Below are 13,018 nucleotides of genomic sequence, written 5' to 3' on the forward strand. Positions count from 1 at the left end.
AGAGGTGGAAATGCTCACATGCCCATAATATGGCTAGACCCTCTTTTTCAGCCTGCGAGTATGCCTGCTCGGTGGTGGAGAGGCTCCGGCTGGCGTATGCGACGATGTGGGTTTCACAGGGATATCCTGGATCCACTTGAGCAAGTATGGCTCCCAGTCCCACTGGGCTTGCGTCCACCGTTAGTTCAGTCTTGCAGCTGAGCTCATAATAGGACATGTTTTCCGCCTTGGCAACCCTCTTGCAGATGGTTTTGAAGGCCTTTTGGCACTTGTCATTCCAGTGGAATGTGGCATCTTGCTTGGTCAGTAATCTTAGTGGCTCACTCACGGTGGCAAAGTCCTTGATGTAGCGCGTGCAGTAGCTGGCTAGCCCCATGAATGAGTGCAGCTCTGACGCGTTTGCCAGGGGTGAGGTTTCATTCAGAGCGGCCACCTTTTCGGGATCCGGTGTCATGCCAGTCTGCGAGAAGATATGTCCGAAGATATGTTCGGAACTTGCAGTTGTCGTGGTTTGGCGTGAGATTGGCTGCCTCTAATGCTTGGCAAACCTTCATCAGCGCTTTGTTGTGTTTGTTGATATCCGCGCCATAGACCAAGATGTCGTTGCTATAATTGAGGCAGTTCGGTATGTGCTTGATAACATTGTGGACCTCGGCCTGAAATATTTCTGCTGCCGAGGACACACCGAAGCTCAGTCTCTTATAGCGGAAAAGCCCCAAGTGAGTGTCAAAAGTGGTGATATTTCTGTTCTTGGGACTCAGCACGAGCTGATGGTATCCTTTTTGCAAGTCCAGTTTGGAGAACACCTTGGCTCCATTTAATAGTGCCTTTCCCTCTGTATGGCTTGATTTGGTCGCCTCATGTCCACACATAGCCGAATCGCTTTCGATCCTTTCTTGGGGACAGGCACTATCAGGGACACCCAGGTGGTGGGGCCTGTGGCAGGCTCGATTATGTCTTGTTCTAGTAATTTGTGCAACTCATCCTCCACCTTTTTCTGGATGTTGATGGAGATCCCTCTGTAGTGTTGTGTGATGGGGCCTATGGATTCATCTATGTGGAGTTTCACCTGCCTGTTTTTTAATTTTACGATGCCCATGAAGATCCGGGGATAGAGCTTGTTAATCATTTCGACTGGGTCAATGTACTTGTGGACCATGATCTTATACAAGATGTGGATAAGCCCCATGTTGGCAGCCGCCTTGAAGCTAAGGACACATCCACTGTCCGTTTTGATCGCCAAGACGGGAATTGGTATTTTCTTCTCAGGTCCTTTGTATCGGCAGAGACCGTCAAACTGTCCTAGGCATTTGAGTGGTGCTTTGGCACCATAGGCGTATATGTCCACTGTTGCAGGGTTTAGTTTCGGCCTTTGTGGTAACTCCTTGAAGATCTTTTTGCTGACCACGTTCACGATGGCCCCTGTATCAATGAGTAATTCGGTTGGTTGTTCATTCAGTTTGATGATCAGGGTGGGACTGTGCGCCGTGGCGGTGGGATTGCCCAGTGCATAAACGTACGCTTTCTTCCTGTGGTAGCTTCCTGATGAACTGGGGTCTGAGTCGGACGGTGATTGTTCCAGTAGGTAACGTACGTGGCGTCTTGATCTGCGCTCCGGCCTCGAGTGCATGACGTATCTCCTCCGTTCTCTTCTCTCCCTTCTTTGCCTCTCCTCTCCTGAGTCTCTTTCCCTTTGTTCCGTTTGTGGCTGACCGGGTGGCCTCTGGGAGGTGGTGCTGGGATGAGTTGCTGGCGAAGGGTTGGTTTCCATCTTGGGTCTTGGTGGTGTCTTACTGGTTCTGTCCCTTCCCTTCTCCCGGGCGAGCCTGCATACAGCTTTGAAATGACCTTCCTCCCTGCATGTGGGGCAGCATGGTCCAATGGCTGGGCAGATGCCGTCATGGGGGTATTCAAACCTGCATTTGTAGCAGAATAACTCCTCCGACCTCCTCTCTAGCTGGAGTCTATGTATGTTTTTGGCCGGCGTGGGGTTGTTGAAACTTTCTACCCGATAGTTGACAGCTCTCTCAGCCCTGGCCAGTGCTAGTATCTCGTCTAGCATGCGTGCTTTCTGTAGCAGTTTCCGCCTGAACGATTGTGACTCACACCCTGCCATGATTTGCGATCGTAGTACCTCGGTGTTGAAGTAATTGGTGAAGTCACAAGGTTTCATTTTTGTGCGTAGTCGCATCATGTAGGTGTCCATTGTTCACCCTTGGTCTGTTTGGTGCTGTGAAACAGGTGGCGCTCATAATCCATATTGGTGTGTGGGGTGAAGTATGCTGCCAAAGCGTCTTTAAAGTCCTGGATGGAGTCAATAGAATCAGGAGGCATCTCGTTGATGATGTTGCGTGTGGCTGAGCCCACTGCTAGTTTCAGAAGGCATATCTGTTGTGCGTCCGCTATGGGCCCTGTGGCCCCCCATGTATAGGTGAAAATCCCTTATCCATCTGGGCCCCATGTTGCTGGTGTCTATGACGTCAAAGACGCTAGGCATCTGGGATGCCAGTGTGTCAGACTGTCTGTACGGGGCCTGATCGTGGGCATGCAGACCTTGTGCAGGCAGTCCTTGTGCCCCTTGGTTATCTTCCTGGTCAGAGATTTTGTGTGCTTGATGACTGTATCCGCTGGGTGTCTACGCCACTGGCACCTTCCTTGTGGCCACAATGAGGACACAGGATAACTCTTGAGCCTGCAAGCCCCTGCAAGCTGCTAGATTGCTAGGATGGCCGACTTCCCCATGCACGCGCACCATTCACTTATGCAGGGCGTGTCTTGGGCCTACTGTTGTGATGGCCGCCTTATTAGGCACGAGCACCATCCACTTCGTGTGGCAAAGAGGTGGGGCCTGCTGCCCCAAGGCTCCTCTGCTGACGTGACCTTGTCCACTGTACACAGAGTGTGACCCAGCCCTCCATAGCAGCTCGGGGTCCAGACTGCTGTAATCAGTCATGAGCAATGCCTCCAGGCGACCGCTCAAAGCGTCTCCGCTCCCTCATACCGCGTCGACTGCAGTGGTGCCCACCTCTGTCGCCATGGGTAAACCTCGCTCGCACTGTGACGCACATAAGTAACGGGTGGACACAGAGCTCTTGCAGGCACATCTATCTTTATTGAAACACATACAACTCTGCCCAGATTCTGCCCCCCTTCTGGTAACTTCCCCTTATCCTGTAACTTCCGTTCTCCCAACCTCCTGCCTCCCCGTGTCCATGGATACGTCAACATGACACTACCGGCACTTAAACATATCCAAAGTTGGTTGTCCTTAATCTATGTATGTCCATTTATGTATTATCCACTTATGTATTGTCCCCGCTGGCCATACATGCCAACATTCCAACGCACCTCGGAGGGAGATTTTGTGTAAGAAATAGGGACATGTTATTTTCTCCATAGGAATACATTGGCGCTGGAATTATTTTAGGCGGGAGAACGTGAAAAATAGCAATACTTTTCACAAAAAAGTCGGGAGTCTCCCACCTAAATTGGGAGGGTTGGCATGTATGCTGCTCACTGTTCCATCCCCTATACAATCTGGTCAGAATGCCCCTCAAACTGGCCCTGTTGTAAGAAGCTCACTGCTTCCTGTCAATTGTATGTTCTTTTGTGACTAAAAGAGACGTGTTCCTCCTGTATATAAATAAATAAATTGTAGCCCTGGTTTTCCCGATTATAAAACAAGAACATCTCCAAAATGCATATAAAAACAGGACCGCAGTCGCCTTTCCTGAATGGAATCGGCATGTTGGCAGGTAGGCTGTATGCAGACTCGTTTCTACACATTGTTTTTATTATTGGATTTATTGTCCAAATGTGCGTTAAAATACATACATCATCTAGCTTTTCAAAGATGTTGACGGGGAAACGGGGAGAGAAACTCTTGGAAATTCCTTGCTGAAGGCTGCAACACAAGGAGACCGAACCCACTCCGACATGGCTCAACATTTAGCTTGTGCATAGTATGTCTTCTCTATCCACCATCATGCGACCTGGCGAGTGTCGAGCTACGGATAGCGAACGCTCGCCTATCGGCTGCTCCTGCCCGGCTCTCACTGGGCTGGCACAGTGACGTGTACGCTCTCTGTGAGCCCTCAGCAGTTACGAGTTCGGTATAGGAGGAGGACAGAGGCAGGTACGGCAGAGAAACTGGTTAGTTTCAGTGTCCCTCACTTTCCTTCACGCTGTCGCAAAACATCACGGGGGGGCTCTAACTGACCCGTTGTTCACAGGTCAGTCCGCGCACCCCTTCTCTACCGGGAGGCACCGACATAGGTCCCAGTCAGGGGCTCGGGTTGTCGGAAGTGAGTTGGTCAGTGTGAGGGGCGTGCTGGGAGTTGTAGTTTGCTGTCTCCGACACCAGTTGTAATTTAGCAGCCGAGTTGTCAAAGTGGACTACAATTCCCAGCAACTTTCTTGGCAAATGCTCTGATTGCGATAGGTTTCAATTCCGACTTTTCTAGTTAATTTTCCTGCGATTAATTGTTGAGGGTTGAGATTAATATCAAGTTTCGCATACGGGCTGGACAGTATTGAGGATTAGTGCATCCTATTGTGTACGGCGGAGACTCCGGGGTTCGTATATAGTTTTTACTTTCTCCTAAAATATCCCTCCTGACAATACAAGTTACTGAGCGAATATCCTTCTCACTTTTTCTGATCTAATGTGTGTCTCTTGAGTGTTCCCATGTATTGATATCTCACGATCCTTTACCGCATCTCATAACAGCAAGTAGCAATTTTACCACCATCCCAGTCCTCCAACTACTCTCTGACAGCAGTCCACTCCAGCAACCTTCTGATCGCTCAGCCACGCCCTTTCTGGCAGCAGCGGCTTACCACCTTCAAGACACCAGTCTATACCAGAAAACTCATCTGCTCACGGCCCACAAAAAAACCGAAGAGCCTACAAGCCCACCGTATAACACCATGCTTGCTCGACGCAGTGCCCCCCTGCGAACGCCTCTTCTTCATCTCCACTGCAACACAGATAGCAATCTCCCGGTGGCCTTGAGAGCAAGCCCACCGCTCCGGACAGCAGCCCTCATCAACCGGAGCTCCCAATATTCTCCTGGCATCCCACAGAAAGCAGCCCTCTACTAACCCGGCTGACCGCTGCCTCTGACAATAGTTCACATCAAACAACCAGCTAAAACCACCTCCTAACAAACCTCTTACGTACTGCTCACAAACACCCATCCTTCTCGAATAGCAATGTCACCCTGTGGCACATCCTTACAATAAATGCCCTCATGATATCAACCTCTGCCACCATCACAAAATAAATTGACCTCTGCTCCGTCAGTTTCCCTAGGAATGTACTCATCCTCAGCAGTCTCTCCCCTCCTCCTACAACACCAACCAATACATATTGTGACCCGTGCCACCTCGGAGAACAAATTCCTCATCCTACAGGCCCTAGAAATCAGCCTTTGCATCCTACACGCCCCCATGTCACCAACAAATCCAAATTGCACCCGACCGCATCCTTCATTCCCAGAACATGAGCCTAGCCATTTTACAACCCCTGATAGGGGCCTCCTGATCCTGCACCTCATTGATGGGGACTCTTCAACCTACACCCCTCCACACAGCAACCTCCAAATCCTACTGCCCCTGCCAGCTACACAGCCATCAAACACCACTGGTAACCGCTATCCATCCTGCTTCCTCTGCCATCAGCTCCATCACCGTACATTCCTGAAACAGCCTCCTTCCACCTCCGCTACCCTCCATGTGCCACTTTCAAGTATCCTGTCGATAGACAGCAGCCTACACATATTCCACTCATGGTCGCAACCTCGCATCCAGTCATAAACAACCTATGCCAGTATTGCAGGTCTAGACACAATCCTACAATAAACATCTCTTTACAGCAGTTTCAGCCTCTGCTAGAGCTATCCAGTGCCAGCTCAGGATACCCACTGTTCCAGATAGCAGGTCATCCCCTGACACAACATTCCAACATTAACCATATCCAGACAATGACCGCCATGCCAGCCTCTGCCACAATAAATATTTCCACTCCTTTTGTAATGGAAGGACCAGTAATCCCTGGCCTAAATGCATAGTACCCTAGGCCCCCTCCTAGCTGTCAAAGGGGTGCGGATGCTTATTGCACAGCCTATAATGGGTGCTATAATTCTAAAATGCTTGCATCTTATTTCAGCATGCGTTGATCCTTTGCAACTAGAATGATTTTCACACACAAAGGGAAAGGGGAGCCCTGGTTAATGTGGAAAGATAATTTATTGTAACAAAGAAAGAAGGCTTTATTGATTTTATCTTCTCCGTAAAACAAATGGTTTGATTGTGCCGTAAATTGCATAGAGGCTTGTGCATAGAGAAAATGGTGACTTGCTACTCATGACGGGTTTGTAGATGATACATGCAATCTGGCCTGAAGAGGAAGCCAATATAGTGTGTGTACAGTGGGGGCGATATGGACAAGTTTTCGTGCACCCATAATAAGTCGTGCTGCAGCGTGGTTGACTGCTTTTAGGGGAGCCAAGTGAGCAGCTGGAAGCTCTGTCAGGAGGGCATTTCCCTCATCGATTTGCCAGACCGCAAGGGCCTGCACTATGGTCTGGAAGTCCTGCAGAGAGATGAACGTTTGATTTTGTGGAGATTTGGAACCAGGCCATTTGGGCCTTCTTGGCTATGTGTTTCTGGAAGAACGAGCTGCTGTCAATGGTGAAGCCTAGGTTTTGCTGAATCTGAGAGTTGCAGATTAAGGGGGTAATTCATAGATTATTTGCGCTGAAATAAACGGGATTTGTGCACCATCCTGCCCGCAAATCCCCATTTGTTAAACAGGGATTTGCGGGCAGAATGGTGCACAAATCCCATTTTTTTCGGCCCGAATAATCCATGAATTACCCCCTAAATCCTTCTAGGCAAATATCATTGAGACATTGTTTGACAAGTTGTTTAGTGGGAGACCAATGAGGACGAATTCGGTCTTGGCTGAGTTTCAGTTAGGCAGCCAACATCTAGGACTAGGTAATTGTGGAGACGACTGATGTCCTGTGGGCTTTTTATTCTCATGTATATCTGAGTATCGTCTGCATATTGGTGGATGGCTACATCAGGGTCTTTGAGGAGTGTACCCAGCGGCACCATGTAAAGGTTAAAAAGGATTGGTGAGAGGATGGAGCCTTGGGGAACTCGACTGGAGACTAGGAGTCGGTTAGGAGTGCAACGTGTTCATCTGAATGGCCTGGTGTCTGCCTGAGAGGTCGGAGGTAACCAAATTCAGGAGAGTGCCAGAGAATCCCATCTTGTCTGTGAGGAGGGAGAGGTGGATATGGTGGTCGACTGTGTCAACTGCAGCCGAGTGGTCAAGGAAGGCGAGGAGGCGCAAGCCGCTCTTATATGTGATTTGGAGGGCATCATGCACAACCTGGATAGTGGTTGTTTCGATACCACACATGGGACGGATTCGCAACTGGTAGTTTAGGGGGTGTGATTGATTGATTCTGGGGAGTAGTTGTGTAGTGACTACTTTTTTGAAGATTTTGCCAATGTACTGTAGGTTAGTAATGGGCCAGTAGTTGGCCAGATCATCTAGGTATAGGGTCGTTTTTTTCAAAAGAGGTTGTCATGAGACCGGTCTTGAGGGTGCCTGGGAATGACACCTCTATGAGGGAGGCATTAATGATGCGGAGTAGTGCATTGAGCACCGGGACCATCAGCTGTTTAATGATGGAGACTGGGATGATATAAAAAACTCAGAGAGGCTTGGAGTTGTAGCCAAAAGGGCGTTTCAACGAGCCTCGCAACTGTTCAATCCATGAGACATAAGGACCCCTTGTGAATCAACGAATGGAGCCTCCCTGACCAGTTCATCAGAATTTCCATATGCCAGGCCGGTAGGATTGGAAACTCGTAGGAGAGATCTAGGAGAATTGGTCATGAAAGCTGTGCTTTTGCTCATGGTAATTGATACCATGGACACTACCTTTCTCCTCACTTTCACTTGAACTGTCCGATCAAGACAAATGGAAGGAATGCATACTTCTGCTCTGAAACCCAAGCCATTAGGAGGGCATCTATCGCGGCCACATATGGGTCTGGCCTCCAGATAAAGAAACAAGTGAGATGATGTTCAACCTGGATGTGAAAAGTCAGCCCAGGAAGGGGTCCCTCATGCATGATAACTTCTTGAACACTAAGGCATTCAGTATCCAAACACAGGTCTCTATGGTATCTTCAGGTCAACCAATATGTTGGAGAGGCTTGGCAAGTACTTGCCACTGTTGAAATATTCCTTTGTAGCAATAGTGGCAAAGGTCTTAAGCTAGCTCATCGAGGCTCTTGGACGTTGTACCCCCTTTGTAGTTTCTGTACCGGACCGCAGATATGTTTTTCACCCTGAGCAAGGTGCAGGCTTCTACTGGGTCGACACTTAGAGCACTTATTGCAAAGGAGCCCTCTAGCAGTTTCATGCAGCTGATGTGCAAGTTTAAATCTTCCAGGGACCCCTTCCCTCCAGTAGGGCTATTTCCTCCCCTGGCCCCCCCAACCCGATAGGTTCTGCAAAAAGGACATTATAGCTTATGTATGCTTGGTCAGTAGAGCAGTGTCCTTTATTATGTCATCAAGGTATATGATGAACCGAACACTTGGCACCCTCAGGAATTGCGACCACTGGCTTCACACGTTTTGTCAAGCATGCCCTCCTCTGGAGGGATGGAATGTGCCTTGTTGTCGGGAATCCAAGTAGTACGATGCTCCATCTTGATACTGCTGGGATTTCTCAGCCAGCCTTCACAAAAATACTAAGGATGGAAAGTGAAAGGAAGGCATGATATCAATAGTAGACACAGACACAATAGATGCAAGTTTCAAAAACCTCTATTGGGTATTTTGGTTGGGTTGGTAGAATTCCTAAAGAATGGGAGTAATCTCGACCATTAAATAAATAACAAACAGCCCCAGTCATTATAAGAAAACCTAACCTTGCCCTCGTTCTCAAAATTACAAATTTGTTAAGGGAATACAAAAGGATAATATTGTCTCAAAAGAAATGTCAGAATGGCTTTAAATAACAACTCCCTTCCCCACTTTCAGCACCACGGGGGTCTAGACAGTGTCCTAAATAGGCGAATGGCACAGTTCTTACAGTCTTGCACACTTTGGCAATCTGGCACAATTGAAAAGTTCAGGCTTGGGCTTCAAGCTTCTCGTAGTTCAATGACTTCCTTAGGCTTCGTCCACCTTGTCAGAATATACAGTTTCACTTTGGACCTTCACTGCATAGGCTTCCCTCTGCCAGGCACGAGCCGGTCTTTCACCTTTCGCTTTATCACACAGTTCTGCACAGGCTTCCCTCTGCCAGGCTCGAGCTGGTCTTTCACCTCGTGGGGGTTCTCTTCCCCATTTTTTGTCCCAGGTGTCTTTTCACTGTCGGAGACTTTCAAAACTGCAATGATTTTACATAGACCTCTGCATGACCATTTCAACCTCTCTTTCAATAATTCTACAATCCACAATCTTCCAATGCCTCTTGGTACTTGTAGTTTCTTATTCTCTTTGGTTTGCCTTCTTGATCACTTTCACAGTTCATATAATTTTCCCTCTTGGCATATTCAGAGTTCACATACTTTCCTTTTCATTCATTCAACGTTCTTTCGGGATTGCAATTTTTTCTTGCCTTTGGTTCCCAATCAACCCAGAACATTTCATAGAGACTTCCGAATTTGCGATGAGGAAGTATAATGGAAGTTAGGATTTGAATAGGTTGTGGGAATAGAGAGAGGAGTGGAGCGAGAAGAGAGGTGGCATTGAGGCGAAGAGATGATGGGAAGAAAGTTGGGAAGGTTCTGAGTAGAGGAGAATGAAAAGAAGGGAAAGGAAGGGATGGCGTTAGAAGTGAATGATGATGGTGAAGCTGAGAAAGAAGCAATAATGGGCACTTGCAGACATTGTAATTGTTATTTGTATTTTTGATTCGCTTTATTTATAAAGCGCAGCCAGACCCAGGGGCATAAGGGCGCGTAAGTTTAGATCTGGTTACAGGAAACTGGGTTACAGTTACATTAGTATGCAGGAGGCAAAGGTTTCAAGGTTACGGTTACAGATAAATACAGACGTTGGTGTTACAGGTACATACATACGAGTTGTCATTTTCATGTGGTAGGCAATGGAAGGTGCAAATAATAATATAGCGTATAATATGATATATTATTTACATACATACATTAGGCAGGCAACAAGATTAGGATCTAGGAAGTTAGGCTGTCATTGTGTCAAGGTCATGAAGCCAGTGGTTAGTGTTACGTTTGAATAGGTTGAATGAGGGTTCTGACCTGAGGAGAGCATGGAGTGTGTTCCATAGCTTTGAGGCTTGTACAGGGAAACTAGCTCCTCCCGAGTTATGGAGTTTAAATCTCGGTATGGACATGGTGTTGGCTTGAGCTGCTCTAAGAGTTCTTAATGATGTGTGTGGGGTAAGTTGGTTGGTGAGGTAGGATGGTGCAAGGTTGGCTCTGGCTTTGTGTGTAAGGGCAAGAGTTTTGAGGGATATTCTGTGCTCTACTGGGAGCCAATGGAGATTGCGTCTGGTTTCAGAGATGTGCGACTTCTTAGGGATGTTGAGGGCTGCCCTGATGGCATTATTTTGAATCATTTGTAGTTTGTTTATATTTTTATGGCTAGTGCCTAAATAGAGGGCATTACAATAGTCTACTTTGGACAAAACTAACGTTCTAGCAAGTTTAATGCAGTTAGGTGTGGAGATGAACGGCCTACATGCGGTGATAAGTTTACAGGTGTAGGCGGCTGATGATGCTACTGCATTAGTTTGTTTGGAGAAGGATAAGGTGGCATCCAGGTAGATACCAAGGGTTTTAGTATTGTTTGAGACGGGAATAGTGTTACCATCTATAGTGAAAGATTTAAAAGCAGTTTTTAGTTTTTTTAGTTTGGCGTGAGTACCATGGATAAGCAGCTCAGTTTTTTCATCATTGAGACAAAGTCTGTGATGAGCCATCCATGCTTGTATTACTGCGTATATTTCATTAAGGGTTGTGCTGTCTGTTGCATAGTCACCAGATATGGGAATGAGTATCTGGATGTCGGCCGCATAATTAGTATACGTGACACCCAGATAGTCAAGGATATCGAAGAGGGGCTTCGTAAATAAATTATAGAGCGTTGGAGGCACACAAGAGCCTTGCGGGACCCCACAAGGTACCGGTGAAGGTTCAGCAGAATCGGTGGGAGAGAAGACCCTCATAGTTCTGTTTGCCAAGAAGGAGCTGATCCAAGCAGTTGCTGCGTCAGAGAAGTGTGCTGCAGATTTCAGATGGTGGCAAAGCGTTTGGTGGTTGACCAAGTCAAAAGCTGCTGACAGATCAAGCAGTAAGAGGAGTGCAAGTTTACCATTGTCTTTTAAGATTTGGATCTGAGTAGTGAGGTCTATTAAGGCAGTTTCCGTGCCATGTCTGGGTCGGAAGCTGGATTGCCTTAGTCCCAAAAGATTGTTCAATTCTAGATAAACCTGTATTTGCAGGTAGGCTGCTCTATCTAGTATTTTTAATAAAAAGGGTACAGTTGTTATCGGTCTATAGTTAGACTGGTTGGCAGGGTCAAGAGTTGGTTTTTTAAGTAGTGGAATGACCTAGGCGTCTTTTAAATTATCAGGCACTACTCCGGTTTTGAAGGAGGTATTGATAAGTTTAGTAATGAATGTTGCCAGGTCATGTGCTGCTGCTTTGATGATCGGGGCAGGGCAGGCATCGCCTTGGCAGTTTGACGGTTTAAGTTTCCTAATGATGTTTTCTACTTCCCAAACTGAAAGGGGTGAGAAGCTGAATGGCTTACAAGTTGTCTCAAAGGTGGGTGACTTGTTGGGGAGTTGTTTGTAGTCTGGGTCAGAGAGTAACGAGCATTTTTTCGCATTTTCGATTGTAATCGTGCTATTTTATCTAATAGTGCCTTCTGGATGTTGCTGCACCATAGTGCATCTGTGACACATTTGTCAATAGGGGCAATAGGGGATTCTAATTCTTTTAGGATCTTGAACAGTTCTTTTGTGTTGGATCCTGCTTGCGTAATCCTTTTGTTGTAGGTGTCTTTTTTAGCGAGTAAGATGGCTTCTTTGTAGCTATAGGATGCTAGGGTTAGCTCATTCTTGTTGGTAGCTGAAGGGCATTATTTCCAGTGTGCTTCTGCAGTTCTTTTAGTTTTGCGTAATTCTCTTAGATGCGATGTGAACCATGTATTTAAGTGGCGTTGTGGTTTAGATTTCCGCAATTTTAGTGGTGCGATGGTATTCAGCGCTTTAAGAATTGACTGATTATAAATGTCCACGAAGACTGTAGGGTCAGAGGTGGCAGTGTTGTTGAGAAGGGGGAGTAATAGTGGAAGGAGTTTATCCGGTGTGATGTCTTTCTTGTTTCTCGTGAGGGTGGCAGGAGCGATGATAGGAGCCGGTTGAGGTGTATTGGCTTTGATGGAAAAGGTTATTTTATGATGATCCGACCAGATACAAGGATCATTAGATAGGAGATCAATAGAGCAGTTAATATTAGTAAGCCATTCCAATGTTCTTCCTTTGATATGTGTAGGCTCGTGAATAATGTGGGTGTGACCTAAGTCAGATAGGGTGTTGGCTAGATCACGGGCGTTAGTATTCTTAGGGTCAGTAAAACCAAGATTAAAGTCCCCGAGTAGGATAGTTTGTGAGTTAGGTTTAGTGTCCGTGGATATAAGGGATACAATATCCTCCAAGAATGTGGAAATAGGTCCTGGTGGTCGGTAGATAAGGTGCACTGTTGCTGTATGGTTAGGTGATAATGGAAGTTTGATGGACAAGGATTCTGCAGAGGGGATTTGGGCGTCCTGAATGACTCTAATGTCAAAGGTGTTTCTGAAGATAAGGGCGAGTCCGCCTCCCTTCGCCTGATTGGTGTTTCTATCACGTCTGATGATAGCATAGTCATTAGGTATAGCAAGGACCAGAGGCTGCATTTAGCCAGGTTTCCTTGACCGCGAGGAGATCAAGCTTTTCATG

At 47.0% G+C, this 13,018-nt stretch overlaps 1 protein-coding gene across 2 annotated transcripts in view; it reads left to right on the plus strand.

Moving 5' to 3' along the window:
- Positions 1 to 3,975: 3,975 nt before the first annotated feature.
- RER1 (retention in endoplasmic reticulum sorting receptor 1) overlaps positions 3,976 to 13,018 on the plus strand; it is a 268,578-nt gene continuing 259,535 nt past the window's right edge. Inside the window, exon 1 of one of the 2 annotated variants that reach the window (XM_069610189.1) lies at positions 3,976 to 4,135. The gene's annotated coding sequence lies outside the window, so the exon portion shown is untranslated. Of the gene's footprint in view, positions 4,153 to 13,018 lie in introns of both variants that reach the window. The other variant, XM_069610188.1, reaches the window with a different exon arrangement.

The sequence above is a fragment of the Ambystoma mexicanum genome, chromosome 8 (assembly GCF_040938575.1).
Source record: "Ambystoma mexicanum isolate Mex_15411 chromosome 8, UKY_AmexF1_1, whole genome shotgun sequence".
NCBI lineage: Eukaryota > Metazoa > Chordata > Amphibia > Caudata > Ambystomatidae > Ambystoma > Ambystoma mexicanum.